The sequence below is a fragment of the Heteronotia binoei genome, chromosome 2 (assembly GCF_032191835.1).
Source record: "Heteronotia binoei isolate CCM8104 ecotype False Entrance Well chromosome 2, APGP_CSIRO_Hbin_v1, whole genome shotgun sequence".
Taxonomy (NCBI): domain Eukaryota; kingdom Metazoa; phylum Chordata; class Lepidosauria; order Squamata; family Gekkonidae; genus Heteronotia; species Heteronotia binoei.
Genome location: NC_083224.1, coordinates 73,341,564 through 73,363,407, shown reverse-complemented (window position 1 = coordinate 73,363,407; position 21,844 = coordinate 73,341,564).

Here is a 21,844-nt window from a genome sequence, read left to right as displayed (position 1 = left end):
CTGCCCCTGTTGTTTTCTGGAAGGGCTGGTTCGCCGCCTCACATACTCATCATTCACCTTGGTGGGAATGATTTGGGTTTGATGAAGGGAAGGCCCTGTCTTTGCAGGCGGTTGCTGATCTCCGGGCCATCGTGCGGAGGTGGCCCGGGGTCCGCTTGATTTGGTCTGCCATCTTGCCACGGTTAGTCTGGCGTGCCGCTTTGGATCCTGCAGGGATTGAGCGGGCCAGAAAGAAGGCAAATCGGGCCCTGAGGAAGGCCTTGGAAGGGGGTCTGGGTACCTTCCTCCCCACCCAGGTATTGGGTTGGACAAAGTTGGAATTATATCGGCCAGATGGTGTTCATCTGTCTGACCTGGGGAATCGGGCCTTTTAGAGCAATTTATGGCAAGGTCTTCGGGCGGCTCTGGGCTGCCCGGGGGGTGCGAATGCCTAAACAGAGGCTTGGCATTGGCAGTGGAGGAAGGAGCAAGGGGTTCATACCCTGCTGGTGAGCACCCAGGCCTCTGCACATGTTTAGTGCAGTTGATCCGTGCAAACGGCAGATGGGCTTTACGGCTCAATGGCGTGTGATGCGGATCGTGTTCATGCCTCCCCTTGGTTGCCTCCTTCTGGTGATCGGGGCAGAAGTTAAGGGGAGGGCAGTTGTGGTCTGCCGGCCTGGCACTAGCCACATTTGTATGACTAGTGCTGGGGGCAGGGTGGCTCGCCCATTGTTGGACTTGGCGGGGTTGGTGGAAGACCCCAGGGCTTGTCCTATAGATTTTTTACCTTGCCGTATTAATTTGCAGTTAATAAAGTGGTCCATTTTCCCATAATTATGTGTCAGCCTCTTTATTCTGTCTGTGGTTGCAATCCGGCCCCGCCCTGGCTGGGCCATGTAAGCAGCTATGAGCCGCGGGGCCATTATTTGCATACACGAAAGGATGCAGCTGACTTACGTTTCCCTGGGCTCTGGGTGCTGCTGGGCGTGGCTGGGGGCTTTTTATAGCCTCAGCCCGCTCATTAGTTTCAGTTCTCAACGCTTGTCCTATAGATTTTTTACCTTGCCGTATTAATTTGTAGTTAATAAAGTGGCCCATTTTCCCATAATTATGTGTCAGCCTCTTTATTCCGTCTGTGGGTGCAAATGCTAGAAGTCTCCAAGGTAAAATTGGAGAGTTGGAATGCTTAGTGTTGGGGGGAAATATAGACCCTGTGGATATTTCAGAAACTTGGTGGAATGAGGAGAATCAGTGGAACATGGTGATTCCTGGATACAAATTATATCGGAAGGATAGGAAGGGAAGGGTTGAAAGTGGGGTGGCTCTGTATGTCAGAGAGGGTATACAGTCCAGTAAGACTGAGAAGGTCAGAGAATTAGATTCCATTCTAGAAATGCTTTGGATCAAAATAATGGGCCCCAAAGGAAGTTTAACTTTGGGAGTTTATCGCCCACTGGATCAAAAGATAGAGGATGATTATAAAATGATGAAAAATTTAAAGATAGCGACTAAATATAAAAACTGTGTCATAAAAGGTGATTTTAACTACTCGCACATTGATTGGGTCAAAATGTGTCCAGTCAGGAGAAAGAGATTGAGTTTCTAGACACTCTCAATGGCTGTACTATGGAGCAGATGGTCACAGAACCTATGAGGGGTGGGGTGATCCTGGATTTGGACCTAAGTAATGCCCAAGACCTGGTGAGAGATGTAAAAGTGATTTCACCCTTGGAAGCAGTGACCATAACGTTGTTGATTTCACCATTGTATAAATACAGAGTTGCCCCACAAAAGACCAACACAACCACTTTTAACTTTAAAAGGGGTAAATTATCTGAGATGAGGAGGCATGTGAGGAGGAAACTGAAAGGAAAGGTAAATAGATTCAAAACCCTTGGGGAAGCTTGCAGGCTATTTAAAACTACAGTCCTAGAAGGTCATATAAAATATATACCACAAGCCAGGAAAGGCACGAATAGGTATTTTTAAAAGCCTGCATGCTTATCAAACAAAGTAATGGAAGCTGTAAAAGGTAAGAAGGATTCCTTTAAACCATGGAAAGCTAGTCCAAGTGAGGTTAATAAAAGGTAACACAGGCTGTGGCAAATAACATGCAAGTCTGTAATCAGGCAGGGACTATGAGGGAGCATATTGAAAAAAAACCCACCAAAAATAAAAATTTCTTCAAATACATTAGAAGCAGGACGCCAGCGAGGTAGGCAGTGGGGCCATTGGATGACCAAGGGGTAAAAGGATTACTGAAGGACTATAGGGAAATGGCTGAGAAGCTGGATGCATTTTTTGCCTTTGTCTTTACTGTGGGAGATAAGTGTTCGCCCACTCCAGAACCGCTAATTTTGGGAGGAGTATTGAAAGACCTGAGTCAGATTGAGGTGAAGAGAGAGGAGGTTCTACAACTGATAGACAAATTGAAAATTGATAAGTCACCAGGCCCAGATGGCATATATCCAAGAGTTCTGAAAGAACTCAAAGGTGAACTTGTGGATCTCCTGACAAAAATATGTAATCTTTCATTGAAATCTGCCTCTGTTCCTGAAGACTGGAAGGTAGCTAATGCCACTGCCATCTTTAAAAAGGGTTCCTGAGGAGATCTGGGAAAATACAGGCAGTCAATCTGACTTCAATACCGGGAAAACTGGTGGAAACCATTATTAAAAAGAGAATTAGTAGGCATATTGATGAACACAAGTTATTGAGGAAGACTCAGCATGGGTTCTGTAAGGGAAGATCTTGTCTCACTAACTTATTAGAGTTCTTTGAGGGGGTGCACAAACAGGACCCAATAGATGTTGTTTACCTTGACTTCCAGAAAGCTTTTGATAAAGTTCCTCATCAAAGGCTCCTTAGTAAGCTCAAGAGTCATGGAGTATAAGGACAAGTCCTCTTGTGGATCAAAAACTGGCTAATTAATAGGAAGCAGAGAGTGAGTATAAATGGGCAATTTTCAGAGCGGAAGGTGGTAAGTTATGGGGTACCGCAGGGCTCAGTACTGGGTCCAATGCTTTTTAACTTGTTCATTAATGATTTGGAGTTGTGAGTAAGCAGTGAAGTGGCTAAGTTTGCAGATGGCACTAAATTGTTCAGGGTGGTGAGAATCAGAGAGAATTGTGAGGCACTCCAAAGGGATCTGTTGAGGCTGGGTGAGTAGGCATCAACATGGCAAATGAGGTTCAATGTGGCCAAGTGTAAGGTAATGCACATAGGGGCCAAATATCCTAAGTATAAATACAAGTTGATGGGATGTGAACTGGAGGAGACTGACCAAGAGAGAAATCTTGGGGTCATGCTAGATAACTCACTGAAAATGTCGAGACAGTGTGCAACTGCAATAAAAAAGGCCAATGCTATGCTGGGAATTATTAGGAAGGGAATTGAAAACAAATCAGCCAGTATCATAATACTCCTGTATAAATCAATGGTGCGGTCTCATTTGGTGTACTGTGTACAATTCTGGTCACCGCCCCTCAAAAAAGATATTACAGCGTTTGAAAAAGTGCAAAAAAGGGCAACTAGAATGATGATTTCTTCCCTATGAAGAAAGGTTGGGGCTCTTAAGCTTGGAGAAACATCGACTGTGGAGTGACATGATAGAGGTTTACAAGATTATGCATGGGATAGACAAGGTAGAGAAATAAATACTTTTCTTTCTCTCAATACGAGGACTCATGCTGAGTAGTCGGGTTAGAACTGATAAAAGGAAGTACTTCTTCACCCAAAAAGTGATTAGCATGTGGAATTCACTGCCACTGGAGGTGGTGGTGGCTACAACCATAGCCAGCTTCAAGAGAGGATTAGCTAAACATATGGAGCAGAGGTCCATCAGTGGCTATTAGCCACAGCTTATTGTTGGAACTCTCTGTCTGAGGCAAGTGATGCTCTGTATTCTTGGTGCTTGGGAGGGATAACAGTGTGAGGACTTCTAGTGTCCTGGCCCCACTGATGGACCTGATTATGGCACCTGGGTGTTTTGGCCACTGTGTGACACAGTGTTGGACTGGATGGATCATTGGCCTGATCCAACATGGCTTCTCTTAGGTTCTTATGTTCATCATGGCGAGTAAAAGCTGGTGGGCCCTACTGGGAAATATCATCAATTTGTCCCTTAATTCTGGGACTTTTCCAGGGACTTTAAAAGAGGCAGTGGTGAGACTGCTCTTGAAAAAAACATCTCTGGACCCTATAGATCCAGCCAACTAGTGCTCAGTTTTAAACCTTCCATTTCTGGGTAAGGTAGTTTAGAGAGCAGTAGCAGAACAGCTCCAGGCCTTCCTGGAAGATTCCTCTGTCCTGGATCCATTCCAATCCTTGGCTATGGGATGGAGACAGCACTGGTTGCCCTCACAAAAATAAATAAATAAATAAATAAATGCTTCCAGTTTTATCCGTGCCATTTGTACTCCCCAGGGGAAACTTCAAACAATGTCAAGGGAAATTACATCTTTTCTCAATTTTTTCAGAACCTTTATAAATCTGAACATTTACAACAGGAAACTATTTGGGATTATCTGAAATCTATAAATTATAGCATAAAACTAATTGATGACCATGTTAAATTTTTGGAACAGCCTATTAAAGTAAAAGGTAGTCCCCTGTGTAAGCACCAGTCATTTTCGACTCTGGGGTGACATTGCTTTCACGTTTTCACAGCAGACTTTTTACAGGGTGGTTTGCCATTGCTTTCCCCAGTCATCTACACTTTCACTCCAGCATTTTACCGACCTCGGAAGGATGGAAGGCTGAGTCAACCTGGACCAACTTTCGCTGGGATCGAACTCAGGTTGTGAGCAGAGGGCTCCGATTGCAGTACTGCAGCTTTACAACTCTGTGCCACGGGGCACCCCACAGCCTATTACATCTTCTGAATTGAGTGAAATGTTAATTAAAATTAAGAACAAAGTTCCCTGTAGAGATAGCCTCCTGCTTTAATTCTATAAAAAATGCAAAGTCTCAATCTTAAACTCATGAGTAAATACCTTCAACAATGCTATGATTAATGATACAATTCCCAAAATATGGATTGAGTCAGGAGTAATTGTAATCCCTAAAAGTGGAAAGGACAAACTAAATCCAGCCACTTATATGCCAATCTTTATTTTAAACCATGACTACAAAAATTTTTCATCTGCTTTGGTTTCACATCTGAACAAATTAATAGCAAACTATATTCATTAGGATCAGGCAGGCTTTATTCCAGGAAGATCCATAACAGACAACATTAAAAAATCCTTGAATTTAATCAATTTTTGTAAATGAAATTATATTAATTCAGTTTTGCTGGCCTTTGAGACTGAGAAAGCATTTGACAAAGTTGAGATTCCTTATTTGCAAGCAGTATTAAAACACATGGGCTTTGAACCTAATTTTTTGAACTCCAGTTTATCAGAACCCATTAGCTCAAATCAGAATTAATAACTACAGATCTCATGACTTACAACGTTATAGAGGAACTAAACAGGGTTGTTCCCTATCACTTTTTTTTTGCTATTTCTTTAGAGCCTTTAGCCCACGCCATAAGGCAGAATTCTAATATTGCCCTACAGTTTACAACAGCACTACAGATAAGATTATAATGTCAATAGCCAATCCATATACAAAAGAACCCCTCAGGTAAGCTCCTCCATTAGCATGTCACAGCCCAGGAAGCGCCCACAAGATATGGACTCAGCCTTACCCCACCTGCCTGAGTAGATATAAATTACCTGCCTACCAACTTCTTCTCAATTTGGCCCAGAGAGAACTCCAGTTTTCTGGGTTACATCTCTAGATGCCAGTCACAGTTGCTGACAAAATGTTAGATCTCACAATGCCAAATCCATGGCCACACAGCCCAGAAAATCTATGACAACCAACTATCTATAGTGGTCTACTTTGCTCTGCAGTGTCCTATAATCCATCCTAGCTGCTCCCCTCACCCTTTCACTTGCCTTGTTCTGCTTCAACCTGCAGCTACTTATAAGGAGAACATCATCCATTTCATTAAATTGTTCATTTGACACTAAAGGTTTTTTTTAATGTATTGACACTGTTCTGAAATAGATAGATTTTATGAATTGTACCATATTTTAAATTTTCATATGTTTTAAAAATGTTGTTCCCTGCCCTGAGCCTGCCACGCAGGGAAGAGGGGGTAGAAATTGAACTAAATAAATAAAATCTCCAGCTGGAATTAGGCTAAACTAATTTAAGATGTTAGTTCATCCTTAGCCAAATGTTAATGTGGTAACAATTACCTGAACCTGTGGTAATTTATAAAATTTTAAAAGTCTAGACACGTAGAGTTTATGACTTTAGAGGAATAGATGAGCCATTAAGATAGAAATAAATGCTTTGGCAAGAGATGGGGTTTTTTGCATTTGACAGTCTCCTCAGGCAAGCAATTTTCAGAACAAATGGAATTTAGTGGTTTATTTAAAGTATAGATTTCTTTAGACTCACATGTTTGCAAAACCATATGTCTGATTCCTTTAGGTTATCATCATGGAGGCAGATTGATTTAATACTGGAATGTGTGTATCATCTTCCAGACGTCTTGAAGGATGGGAGATTTGCCACAAGAGTGGAGAAGGGCAGATATTTTCCTAATTTTAAAAAAGTGAGGAGGGATGATCCAGGAAACTACAGTCTGACCTCCATTCCAGGGAAGATACTAGAGCAGATTTTAAAGGGATTGATCAAGGAGGAGGAGATTGGATTTATACCCCACCCTTCACTCAGAGTGGCTTACAATCTCCTTTCCCTTGCCTTCCCCACAACAGACACCCTGTGAGGTAGGTGGGGTTGAGAGAGCTCTTCCAGAACTGCTCTTGAGAGGAACAGCACTGAGAGATGACTGACTCAAGATCATACCAGCAGATGCAGTTTCTCGCAGATTGGAGTCTGCATACTTAACCACTACACAAAACTGAACTGAGACAAGTGTCCAGTGGGATGCCATCTAAATAACAACTTGGTGATCCAGGGAAGTCAGCACAGATTTGTCCCCAATAGGTTCCTTCTTTGATCAAGTGACAAGCTTACTGGATTGAGGGAATGTTGATGTTGTTTACCTGGATATCAGTAAAGCTTTTGACAGGGTTCCCCATGATGGATAAACTAGAGTGTTGTGGACTGGACTCTAGGATAGTTAGGTGGATAGGGAACTGGATGGAGAACTACACTCAAAGAATAGTTGTCAATGCCATTTCATCTGAATGGAGGGAAGTTCCAGTGGGGTACCACAGGGTTCAGTTCTGGACCTGGTACTTTTCAGTATTTTTATCAATGATCTGGATAAGGAAGTGGAGGGGCTACTCATTAAACTTGCAGATGACGCCAAATTGGGAGGAACAGCATTGAACACACCAGAAGATAGAGATAGAATTCAATGAGACTTGAACATGCTGGAAAAGTGGGTGGATGTGAACAAGATGCAATTTAACAATGATAAGTGCTGAGGGTGGAGGGTGTGGGAGACGAGAAACACACACACTGGATGGGGAATAGACTTCTGCGAAGCAGTGTGTGTGAACAAGATCCTGCGGGAAGGGTGGACCTTAAGTTAAATATGAGCACCCAGTGTGATGCAATGAGAAAAAAGGCTAATGACGATCTTGTGGTGTATCAACAGAAGCATAACATCCAAATCACAAGATGTCATAGTCCCACTGTACAGTGCATTGGTTAGGCCACACATGTAGTATTGTGTGAAGTTCTAGAGGCCTCATTTCAAAAAGGATGTGGACAGAATGGAGTGGGTTCAGAGGAGAGTGATGAAGGTGATCAGGAGCCTGGAGACCAAGTCCTATGAGGAAAGGCTAAGGCCAGGACTTTTTTTATAAAGAAAGCCCAGCAGGAACTCATTTGCATATTAGGCCACACCCTCTGACATCACCATTTCACACAGAGCTTTTTTGTATAAAAGCCCAGCAGGAACTCATTTGCATATTAGGCCACACTCCCTGGCACCAAGCTAGCCAGAACTGCATTCCTGTGCGTTCCTGCTAAAAAAAAAGCCCTGGCTAAGGCTAAGAACTTGGGAATATTCAGTCTGAAAAAGAGGAGGTTGAGGGGGGACATAATTGCTTTCTTTAAGTATCTGAAGGCCTGTCACTTCGAAGAGGGCAAGGTACTGTTCCTGTTGGCAGCAGAGGAGAAGACTCACAACAAGGGTTTAAATTAAGGACAGGAAAATATCAGCTGGATATCAGGAAAAACGTTTTTACATTAAGAATTGTTCAACAGTGGAATCAGCTACTGAGAGAGCTGGTGAGCTCCCCCTCACTGGCAATCTTTAAGCAGCAGCTGGACAACCACTTGTCAGGATGCTCTAGGCTGATCCTGCATTGAGCAGGATAAATAAATAAATAACCAACCTGTCTCAGTGATGTTATATGAGGGCGACAAAGCAGCACAGCAGAAAAATCTATGCTACGCCATCAGCTTGTAGAAGCTACCAGATAAAAATGCAGTAAATAGATTATTTTTCTTTGCTCACCCTCTGTAATCTGCAGTTGTATGGTTCTTGCACTTGTATAGTTATCAGGTGTTCCTGTTCCACACTTATACATTCCTGAGTCTTCTTTTCTCAGTCGATTTATGAAGACTTCAAAATTTCCTGAGCTATCTTCAGCAGTGAAAACAAATCTGTTTGTATCTACAATGACAGAGCAGCCAGTTCTCCTCAGTTTGCACAAAAACTTTCTCTCACTCAACTTGCGATCTTGAGATGAACACTTAATTGTCACTGATCCACTGACTTTTGCCCAAAAAACCTCTGGTGGTTTAGACAGATTAGGATCTGTATGAAGAGAACAGACAGACCACAATATATTAGTACTCGTTTTTTTTAACCCCTCCCCCTCTTTTTTTCTCCCCCCCCCCTTTTTATTTATTTTTTTTGCAATTTGAGGCATTTAGAAAATAACCACTCCTATCTACATTCTAGATAGCAAAAAATTGGGTTGAATCCTCTGACTTGAGTACAAGGTGCTCATAGAGGCAAGTATTTTTAGACTTTCTCCTTCCTAGCTGTTAAGGCCCCAGAAAGGTCAATATTGTGGGTCAGGGAAGCCTCATAAATAAAATGGTGTGGGGCACATGGGACTGCATTCTGACAAACAAGTACAACTGGCTATCTACATTCAGACACCCCCTCCCCATCTTCTTTAAACCTTCCAAAATGAGTGAGGTCATAGAGCCACCACTAATTTCTATGGGCCAGACAGTAGAAGCTTTGGGTGAAGAAAGCCATTTCTTGGCTTCCCCATCCCCCAGCAGCCAGCTGGCAGGGCACATTATGACTTTCATGGGTCCCAGGAACTTTTACTTTTATGGGCCCCTCCCACCATAACAATATCAATATTTTTGATATACCTTTAAATAGTTCAACTTTTTTGTTTTAGGCAAAATTTAATAGATTGTCATGGTCCCTAAAATTTCATTCTCTTCTGATGTGGAAAACAAATTTAAAGCATTTTCTTCAGCCCTAAAAGTTCATTTTCCCCTTTTTGACTTTAAAAGAAATTAAAACACTTTCATGGCCCCCTAAAAATATCATGGACCCTAGGTACTCTGCCTACTGCGCCTAATGGGTAAGTCAGCCCTGCCAGCTGAATGCCAAAATGGTAGTGCCAGGTTGGAAGGCACCCATAGTCTATAACAGTTCAATCCTGTGCAAGAGTTACTCAAGTAATGAGCTTAGACTGCTGTAGTTCTGCATAGGAATGCATCTTAAGTCACATAAAACAGGTGGCTACAGAGAGCAGAAAGAGGTCAAAATTGCCCCTTCCGCTTATACCAATGGAAATTCTTCCACTTGTAAATGATTTACAAGTGGAGAGGGAGGAAGGGAGGGAGCAGTTTATAATATCCTTCCCTTCTGTGAGAAAAAGCCCCCTTATAGAACATCGTGATTACCAGCTTGGTTGCCAGAGCACCTGGAGAAGTGACTTGCACACGTCTGGCCAAAGAGTGTGGGTAAACCTATCCAGGGGCAAAAGGGACTTATGCAGTACTAGCAGCCATAACGCTACAAAGGCACTCTAGACCGGTACACGAGTGCCCACCAGGAAAATGGAAGGCTTCCCGTTGTTCTGTATGACGTCCATCCCAGCATTGGAGCGAAGGAAACTGCACCGTCAGGAGCTATCCAGGCGAACAGTTATGAAATTCTGATCATGGAATCCACCGTGGAGGGCTAACACCACGCAACCATCTTCCTACCAGGCTCAACTCCATTCCAGCAAAGCGGACGGCTCACGTACACACCAGATGTCACCTTTGGCCTACAAGCAACCTACCCACCCCAGGAGTGGTTAATCGTCCAACCGCCACTTTCTTTGTTTAATGGAATGCTAGACAAAGACTGGTGCCCAGGAGAAGACAGAAGAGGAAGACCATCTTCAGCCAGAGCCAAGTTCCTTTGTACAAACTGGGTGTTACCTAGGCCATGATTTGACTCTCTATTGTCACCCTTTCAGATAAGTCCAATAGTCCTAAGCATCTCCCCACCCAAGTAATCTCTCTATTCTTCTCCCCAACTGTCACTTTGGAGCCTCCCCCTGGTCCATTTCAACCTGAAAGTTCTCTCAGATATCCAGGATCCAGGCAAGTCCATTGGTCAAGAGCAAGCACCCAATTAGGTGCCACCAATGAACTTTCTATTGGTTGTCGCAGTAATTTAGCCCTTATGGTCACTGCGAAACCTCCCCTTTTCGTGAGGTCACGCACCAGCTGACCACCTTCCCCCTCCCTCATACCTCCCATCCCCTAAGGACTCAAGAGAGTCCTTATAATCTGTGGACTAACTACCCACAGGTGTGCTTCTATCAGTATCCCAACTTCCGCTGCATAGATCCATCCCCGATTCCTGATCAGTTTTGGGTCCCTTCTCCCACTTCCTCGCTTGTCGCCACTGGAGCCTTCCTCGGAAGACTACGATAGGTAAATATCACCCTGTTTGTCTACCCATGTGTTCCCCTATCTATCTATCTATGTTTCCTAGGACTGAATGTGTGTTTTGATGAGTATTTTATCTTGTATGGAAGCCTATATTTTTCTTAATAAATTTAAATTGTTTTTACTTCATTAGATAGAGTCCCTAATCTGTCAAGCATTACTTTTCTGGACGTGTTAATCCTGTTTACCTGTATACACAGGTAAAACAATCCTGAGTGAGCCAGGTGCCCGTCTGACAATTCCCCAACCTCGTTTTGAGGGCATTTTGGCTTACACTTCCTCTCCCCACAGGAGGCACCTTGTGAGGTAGATGGGGCTGAGAGAGCTCCTTCAAGAACTCCTCTTGAGAAAACAACTCTGAGAGACTATGACTAACCCAAGGTCACCCAGCAGCTGCATGTGGAGGAGTGGGGAATTAAACCACTGCACCAAACTGGGTTTAGAAAAGAAAATCCCAAACAGACAGATTTGCTTAGCTCTATTTGTGTTTAGCTTAATTTCAGAATATGATAAAAGAGTCTCTCTTTTGACTTTTTTTACACTTTGAAGGAAGTTATCCAGTTTTCCTTACCTTGCCTACCTTCCCAAATGTTTAGTTCCATTCTATGATATAAGCCAATGTTGTTGTTCTTGCCAATACCACATCTGTATCTTCCAGAGTCATTCTTCTTCAGCTGTCTCATTGTCACTAGCAATATCCCCTTCTGAGGGATGTCCTTCATTAATACTCTAGTTTTGTAATCTTCATGGATGAAATCAGTAGTAGAAATAACAGTGTCACAATTTCTGAAGTGCTCTGATTCCTTGCACCAGTATTTCCTGTCATGTTTATTGGCTGATGTGGTTAAATAGTAGCATCTGATTGTGACTGATTCTCCAATGTGATTTGTCAGCAGCCTTGGACCATATACATTGCCAGAAACTATTTTAAACAAGGAGGGAAAACAATCATGATATTGTCCAAGCAGTATGCCGATGGATATAGTGTCATTTAATCTTGTAAAGTAAATGAATTAATTGGTTATTCTGTATGTTAAGGATGCCCTTTTTCCATGTTATTTTGGTTCTGGAGAAATGCAAGTAGTGATGGCACCACAGTCTGGAATTGAGTTCAAAAATCATCTTCCTCAGTTCAGAATCTCAGTCACAAACCCCATCCAAAGTCTGGGCCATGTTTGCAATGGATTCGGTGTGATGCCAGCATTTCTCATCAGAGCCCCCATCCGTATCTTTCAGGTGACTGAAGGTGCAGCAGGGAAGCGTCATTGCTCCAGACCTTTTATTCAGCCACAGCAGTCTCAGTTCTAAGGATCTATGAGAGATGCAGTTGTTATGGGTCCTGGTCACTTCAGGACTTACTTGCCTGTTTGTCAGCTCAAGACTCACTTGCTCAGGACATGCCCTGGCCAGCCACCCACCTTGGGACTCACTTGCCTATCAATGCAGTGGGAGAAAGTGTATGTATGTGGGGGACTACACTGGAACCTGGAAGTGACAGGTGATAGTCTAGGAACCCCACAATATCTATGATCTTTACCATAGTGATTTCAGGGATTTGTAGAGGCTTGGCTGGAAGTGGTGTCACTTCTGGGTTTTGATACATTTCCTCCCCTCATTTTCTTCTATCACATTTACTGCCTAGGCTGGTTGATGGTGGGGTACTCAGGCCAGCCTGCCTAGGATGCAGAAAGCCCTGGCTGCATGCATCAATATCAATGTCTCATGAGCAAGGATCCATAAGAAATGTATTCCCATTGATGCTCCTGGCAAAGGATCCATCAGAATGGCCTCTCCCATGAATTCTTGCAACCAGGACAAACTCAGTTCAAATTGAGGCCTCTCACTGAAACTTCCCCTTTGCAAGACATTACTAATGATTCCAGATAAATTGTGTGGAAGGAGAAAGAGTAATGGAAGGAAGATGAGTGCTTCCAGTGAGTGCTTTATTTGTTCATTAAACTGTGTTATCTCACTCTTCATTCTGTATTTCAGCAAGGCACTGGTATTGCAACTAGAATTTGGTAATAATGCAGAAGTATTTAAATTGAACCATTCAATTATAATCAAAATATTAATATTTTATTTAATAAAAAGAAATATTGTTACAGATGCTAAATATACACTTAGACTGCAATCACACAGACTAAATAATGTACTTTCAGTCCACTTTCAATGCACTTTCCAACTGGATTTTACTGTGTGAACCTGCAAAATCCAGTTGGAAAGCGCTCTGAAAATGGATTGAAAGTGGATAATTTAGTGTGTGTGATTTGTCATATTTCGTTTTAAGGAAAAGATCTGCATTTTCCATCATTTTGGGGTAGGCCTAAATATGTGTTTGTTACAGCAGCAAAACATTTTTAAAATGCATAAGCCTGACTTCAAGATGAATAGTGGTAGAAAATGGGCAGGAAATGAACATGAGCCCATATTGAACCAAGCAAATGCTTGCTTTGTAAGATGATCTTCAGACAATTTTATAACCTCAGGATGATGTCTTCTTTCATAAAGCTAGACACCTCTTCATCCTGCTCCTTTCAATGTGAGCTGCATCCAGAGACAAGCCCGCAGCCTGCAGGTCTGATTCTGTGAAGGACTGACCTCTGGGGTGAGCCACAGGAAGCTGCCTGAGAGCTGACTGGATAACAGCCAGTTCTGGGCCCAGTTGCCACAAATAATCTTTGCTCTCTCTCCCAGCCAGGCAAAAATGCCCCCTCCCAGCCTATAGCTGGGACCCTGTCTTCTTTCAGATGGCTAGGGGGCATGCAGCTCAGGGATTTGGCATTAATCAGTTTCCATGTTCTCATTTTTTCCCCCTTTCTTCCTGTTATTTGAAATTTCTTGCCCCTCCTACTCGTATAATCTGAGCTGTGCACTGGCACTATTAGTATTAAGTATTAATACTATTTCTTCTCTAGGGCATCATTTCTCCTATCTCTCTGCTCATACTTGGAAAGAAAAAAGATCGTGCAATTGTATCTCTGTTGAGTGAGGAGTACAGAATGATAGAGTGGAGCCTTGGTCAGAATGGTACCACCCTTGTGTAAACAGGAAATCCATGAGGTGAATGGTTATATTAGCACATGACTTGAAGATACATGGAATCCCTGTTGTAATTCATCCCACATGAACCTAATGCTGGAAGCACAATGGCTGGTTTGTGGGGAATAGCTCCAAAGGTGAACTAGCTTTAGGCAAGGCACAAAGTAACACTGCAAAGCAAGCCCATCACATTACTTTACAGATACTTCTCATATTAACATGTGTATTAATTCCAGTTCATAGTTGCAGTTAATACAGACTTTTCTTGTAGATTAGCCTTAAACAGACCCATTGGTGACCTTAGTCTGCAAAGGTTTTCAGTACTAATTTGTTTGAAACCTACTCATATCAAACATGTGCAGTTTTGGTTACTCACCATGTAGCAAAATGAGTAAAAGAAGAAAGGTGATTATCATCATGTTTGTATTCAGTAACATTCAAAATGGCAAAGGCATCTGAACCAGGTGCTGGGAATGAGACTCACAGTAATCTTGCAAATCTTGCAAAAGTTGAGATAAAAAAGAATACAATTGATATCCCAAATCTATAGCTAACTTGCTATGAAATATATATCTGGCATTTTATAGCAGCAACAGAGAACATAATTAAATATTTTCTGCAGTATGAAGCAATCTTTCTTTTAGTAAGGGATTTTCCCCCCCTCCTCAAAATAATGTCATTTGTAGGAAACAATTCTTTCTCTATTTTGTTTCTTGTTGTAAATTCTGGGAAACATTACTAGCAGCTTTGACTTTGAATAAGTTCAAGATTCTGTCTGTGAACTCTGGGACTGTTTGGTGATAAAACCACTTCTCCATTGTCTAAACTAAACAAGGAATCCTTTTGATTTTGATTGTGTATTGTCCTGTAAGAGGCTGTTGCTTCAAGTGTCTGTTCTAGAGCTGCTGAACCATTTATGGAATTTCAAAATATTACTTTAATTATGCCCAAAGTACAGAAGATGTTTGTGTTGCCAGTTTACTTAACTGTAGTGAGTTTAGGGCAGAAAGTAAGACCAGAAGTAAGCCCAAATTCTGGAAATTATTAACAGCTGCATCTAACAAGGTATCCAGTCTCTAACTGGGACCAAACAATTTAAGCGATCAGTGCTGTGCTGCACAGAATTTTGCAGTTAAGCATGTAAATTACTCCTCTCCCACTGAACCCCAACCCAAATAGGGGTATGAAGTAGTTTCAAATGATCTGGGTTCCCTTCCACAGCTTCCTTTATGGGGCCAAACTAGAGATCCTGGGGAAACAATGATGGTCCCTTTCTCCTAGCTCTTATACAGGACAGCCAGTTGCAGGGGCAGTGCCTGAAGCAGAAAAACAGGATGGGCAAAGGCTGGATCTGGATTTCTTATGTACACATGCACATTTTATATGAGAATGAGACAGCACATGAATAAATAAATGTGGCTTCCCTCTCTCCATTCTGTTACCCTATCTTTTCACAGATTACAAAATGGTACAAGTTAAGATCTACTTCCATAGACATCTAGAGTATCAGCAGGTATAATCCAAGATTAAGTACTTGTAAATTCCACTGATTGTAGAGGGAGCCTTAAATTTAAATCTTTTCCATAGAAATCAGTGGAGCTTTCTTTCTGTACCTGCAGCTGCACATTTCTGGAGCCTACAAGTTTTTCAAAACCAACCCCAAAGTAGGTAAGTGTAATTCTTCAGTGCCATCTGTTGAATCTCAAAAGCAAGAGAAAATATATCTCAGCTATTTAAAGCTGCAGTATACTTAAACACTAGACAATTAATATAAGCAGTAATATAAGTAGCAGTTAATAAGGCAACCTTAAGAACTACAATGAAAACAAATGTTTACAATGACTGCTAGAGAAACACACCTTCAAAGAAACACTGCTGTACAGTGGCTTGGGTCCTACTGAACACAGTGGACTCTAATCTGGAGAACTAGGTTTGATTCCCCACTCCCCCACATGAAATCTGCTTGGGTGACCTTGAGCCAGTCACAGTTTTCTCAAAACTCTCAGCTCTACCTACCTCACAAGGTTCCTGTTGCTGGGAGAGGAAGGGAAGGTGATTATAAGCCACTTTGAGACTCCTTAAGGTAAAGAAAAGCAGGATATGAATACCTACTCTTCTTCATACCAGCTGGACTGCCTAGCTGATCAGCACAGCAAACTTTTTCACTTCCCCATTCTTGTTGAAGTCTAAAGTGACCCCCTGAAACCTTGGACTGAGGGGGCCCACCCAGAAACAGCATTAGCTGAAGGTCTGACAGGGAAATACATGAAAATCATCCTCCCTTCCACCCACAGAACGTATGGGATGCAATCCAAATGTTGCAGACATATTACATCACAACAGCAGAAATATTTTCTGAAGAAAATGGCCTGATCCAGGAATATTCTAACTCAACAAGCAACTATTAACAAATGCAACAACACGCACATAGAGTTGCTCTATATCATAAACTAATGTGCATCACAATGAGGATGTGTTGCACATCCAGTCTTGTTCCCCATGTGTTGGATACGTGTAAACTTGGTTCCTAATCCAGCACCAAGAGCCTCTTGAAGGCATCCAACCTCAGACGAGTTCTGTGCATGCAACAGGATGCTCTGTGCACATATTCTAATGCAGCAAAAGGATGTGTTCACAGAATACTCTGCCTGCCTGAGGATTTCTCCTGCTGGATTAGGGCAAAGGAAATTTACCTACCTTTCCTTCAAGTGACCCCTGAACAATATATGAGGGGCACCTAGACATCAGGCTGGGTTGTCAGTTCTGAGAGAAGCTGTTGATGGTTTCTTCACACCTTTTAAAATATATTTATCACCCTAAAGTCCTAGAGTTGAAAGGAGATTCACAGGCATCTAGTTTGGCCCATTCTCATACAAGATAGATGCAACAGCTCACTACTTGAATACCTATGAAGAGAAAGAGCCCACAAAATCCTAGTAATTGTTCCATTATCAAACTGTTCACACCAATAGGAAAGCTCCTATGAAAAAGGGGAAGCATTGTGGTTCAGTAGTTTAACATCTGCTTGGCATGCAGATGGTCCCAGGTTCAATTTCCTGGCATCCCCAGTTAAAAAGTTCAGATAGTAGGTGATGTAAAAGACCTCTGCCTGAAAGCCCACAGAGCCACTGCCAGTCTGAATAGACATTACTGACATTACTGACCCTGGTGGACCAATGGTGTGAATCAGTATAAATCAGTATAAAACATTGCCATGAGTTCATGTGTTTCTGATTTTTAACCAAAATCTATCCTCCTGTAAGTTAAATGCAATAGATCTATTTTTTATCTATATGGTGTAGCAGAGAACAAATTTTTGCCTATATCCAAGGGACAGCTCTTTAAGGTACTTGAAAGTATCATCATATCTCCTCTCAGACTTCCCCAGCTAAATACCCTTCAACCTTTTCTCATAGAACTTGTTTTGCAGACTCCCAATCATCTTTGTTTCCCTCCTCTGAACTAGTTTCAGTTTCTCTAGACCATTCTTAATGTACAGTGCTCAGAAACAGACACTGTTCTTCAGAGCGGATATGGAATAGCATGGAGTAGAATAGGAGACTATTTTGATGTAGTAGGACTCTAAACTGGGAGAACCAGGTTTGATTTCCCACTCCTCCACATGCAGTTGCTGGTTGACCTTGGGTCAGCCACAGTTCTTGCAGAGTTGTATTCTCAAAGAGCAGTTCTCTGAGCGCTCACAGCCCTACCTACCTCACAGGATGTTTGTAAGTAAGGGAATGAAATTGTAAGCCACTCGAAGACTCCAAGCGAAGGGCGGGGTATAAATCAAATCTTTTCTCTTCTACTACTTCTTGCAACTTGGATATTTTGCTTCTATTCAGGATTTTTCTGGTAGAAAAAGCCCAGCAGGAACTGATTTGCATATTAGGCCACATCTCCTGATGCCAAAGCGGCTCCATGGCACAGAGTGGTAAAGCAGCAGTACTGCAGTACTGTGGTCTGAACTCTCTGCTCAAGACCTGAGTTCGATTCTGATGGAAGCTGGATTCAGGTAGCTGGCCCAAGGTTGACTCAGCCTTCCATCCTTCTGAGGTCAGTAAAATGAGTCCCCAGCTTGCTGGGGGAGGAAGTGTAAAAGACTGGGGAAGGCAATGGCAAATCACCCTGTAAAAAGTCTGCTGTGAAAACGTGAAAGCAATGTCACCCCAGAGTCGGAAACGACTGGTGTTTGCACAGGGGGCCTTTCCCTTCCTGATGCCAAGCCAGCCAGAACTGTGTTCCTGTGCATTCCTGCTCAAAAAAAGCCCTGCTTCTAGTAATGCAGTCTAAAATCATATTTGCATTTTTACAGGCCCATCACACTACTGACTTATGTTCAATATGTAGACTGTAACCCCTGTATTCTTTTCATGAATACTACTTTAAAGCCAGGAATCCTTCATCCTGTTCTTGTGTATTTGCCTAATTCTTTTTGCCTAAATGGATAACATTTGTCCCTGTAAGATTTCTTTTTGTTAGTTTCAACCTGTCAAGATCATGTTGAATTTTACTTCTGTCTTCTAAGGTGTTAATCATTCCTCCCAGTTTTGTGCTATCTGCAGATATTTTAAGGATTACCGCTAACTCTTCATCCAAGTCACATTAAAAACAATGAAAAGTATCAGCCCCACAACAGCTCTGCAGAATTCCACTCAAAACCCTCTCTTCATACTGATGAAGAGTAACTGATAAGTACTCTATGAATACAGTTCTCCAGCTGTGAATTCACACAATAATATTATTGTCTACATACAATCAGTTTGCAATCAATTATGCTGTATACACTGTTAGTTCAAAATCAAATTGTATTTATTCTCAAAAAAGGCCTTTCATAAAGATGTCCAAAGTCAATTTTTGTCTTCCAGAAATTATAAAACCAGCCTGTAATCTTTGGTAAAGACAAATCTCTATGTTTTGGCAATCATAACCTTTCAATATTTATTGTTATATATAGCTGACAAAGCATGATGTTTTTTTCTCCTCAGAATTGATATTTATCAGTGGAGAACAAATTGGATTTAATGTCATGTAAGCAATGCATGTTATGACTTGACAGAAAAAATCTTTTCACATGGCTAATTTTGTCCTTATATCTCCTATAATGAATCAACTGTTACTTACCTTATGGTGAATATTCAGTGCAAATTTCATTCCCAGATTTTGGTAGCTTTGGTAGCTCCCTTGAAGGCCAACTGATGTTTAATGAACTGTTTTGAGTAAATATCCAAATACTACATATGTAGTTATTGTATTTCTTTTAGTGCAGTCTTTTAAAAACTTCTAGTTCATACTGTATCGTCTTCAATTACTAGACCACACCATGAACGAAACAAACTGCAAAATCAGGAAGTTCATAATCTAGCAACAGTTATAGTTCAGTTCCTATGTCAGTAATATAGTGAAGTATTTGATTGATAAAAGAGGTAGTGTTTGTGATGATAATCTGAAAAGGAAACCACCCAGTGATTGAACGGTCAGCATAAGATTTCATAACAATGATTCTATCCATACCTGAACTTGAAATTACAATACAGAGAGGTGACCCAGAACTGAACACAAATCAAATATCTCTCTCAGTTGCCTTGAACTTGAACTGGACCCCTTCTCCCTCCTTCAGTCCTAGCAAATACTATATTTCCAAGGAAATAGGGGGATTCTGGGATTGTTTGTTCTGTTTCCTTCACTGATCAGGGCCCCTTAGTTCACAATGACTTTCTCAGATGAGAACAAAACTTAATTTACCAAATTTTGACCTCATTTGCAGTTTCTGAAAAAACTCCGAAGTGCGCACTGAGCATTGTTGGTTTTAAATCAGAAACGTGAAACTCCAAAGTGTGCACTGAGCGTTCTTGGTTTTTAAATCAGAAATGTCTGGATAGATCTGCTTTTCCTCCAGGAAATAAGATGAGTAACCATGTAAGTCAGCAGTGGTAGAAAAGAGCACGAAGAAGTGAGTAGTGACTCACAAAGGCTCATACAAATTTTGTTAGTCTTTAAGGTGCTACTGAACTCTTACTCTTTCCAAGAAGCAAGAAGTGTGGCTACCAACCTTCCTAGTTTGGTGAAAAGTTTACTGTAGTTGGAACCAGTCTTTTGGTGATTTCTGAAACAAATCCATCAGATCACTAACTAAGCCTTAGGAGTTGAACCCTGACAGCGTCTCAGTGCCACACACCCAGCTGAATGTAAAAACAAGGCGTGTTCAGATGTGATGGGTAGCCAACAGTACCACCTGAGTGCAATGACAACATTCACTGTCATCAAAAGAGATCAGATGCCAGGAGGAAAATAGAGGTAGTAGTAGAAGATATTGGCTTTATACCCCGCCCTTCACTCTGAATCTCAAAGTCTCTTACAATCTCCTTTACCTTCCTCCCCCACAACAGACACCCTAGGTGGGGCTGAGAGAGCTCTCACAGAAGGTGCCTTTTCAAGGGCAGCTCTGTGAGAGCTATGGCTGACCCAAGGCCATTCCAGCAGCTGCAAGTGGAGGAGTGGAGAATCAAACCCCATTCTCCCAGATAAGAGCCTGCACACTTAACTACTACATCAAACTGGCTCTCTACTGTCCATTAAAATAGGAGAAGACTTGGACAGAAAATGCAGGATGGGAAGCCATCTTCACCAGACAAAGCCTCTATGAGCTGTGAGCTGAGGAAGCTAATCTGTAACCACCAGGAACACCTGAAAAGGCTGGTGAGATCAGAAGATTTGAATTGAATGTTCAGCAGCCTATAGATAATACTGTTGATTATTGTACCGCTCAAAATAATAATAATACTAGACAGCTGGAAGGAAACACACTTGCATGGGCAATATTTGAAAGACATAGGCCAGGGATGTCAAATGTCTAGCTCACAGACAAGAACCAGTCCACCCAGGGCTTTAATCAGGCCTGCCAGGCTCTTTTCTCCCTCCCTTCTGTCCTTACTCTTTGAAGCTTCAAGGCTGCTGAAGTTCCCTGCTCTTTCTGCCTTGTCTGGCTGCAGCAAGAAACAAAGCTGCAAAGAAAATGCAGAGTGGATTTTCCATTAAGGTCTCTGTGCTCAGATAGATATGGCCCAGAGAACTTAATGGAAAATCCATTCCACATTTTCCTTTCAACTTTGTACCATTTCAGTGTTCCTATAGCTGGTTGAAGCTCATGCTTCCTGGAGTTGTGTTCTTGCAAATAGTTCTGGCCCCACTGATGGACCTCTTGATGGCACCTGTTTTTTTTGGACAATGTGTGACACGGAGTTTTGGACTAGATGGACCATTTGCCTGATCTAACATGGCTTCTCATATGTTCTTAAAGGGTTGATGCTTCAAACCAGCTTGTCTCTGCTCAGTGCACCTGAGAACTGGTGCCTTGTGAGTATTCTAACTTGAGAACCCACAGCCAAATAGGGATATTCCAGTGGAGAGCCATTGCCAATCTGAGTAGACCCCAGAGGGCAAGAAGCTTGCAATGCCATTTCATTGTTTTCCCCGTCTCAGAGCATTTTATATTTTTAGTTTACCCCCATCTTTCTATTTTAAACAAAATATTGCAAAGAGTTTTAAGCATGTTTATATTTTAAGTTAAAACATTTTTATTTATTTTAAACTTATATCCCACCTTCTCCACAAACAAGTTTAGGGCGGCTAACAACCACCAAGAATTACATATTAAAGCAATAAAACAATATAGCACTAAAACCTATAAAATTATAAATAATACATAATGGTGCTATTCACAATGCTTTATAGTTTATATCTATGCTACCTCAGATTACATTTTATGACACACATGGCCCAGCCCCACAAATCCCATTTGTGTCAGATCTGGCCCTTCTAACAAATTAGTTCTGTACCCCTAATTATAACACACAGGAGTTTT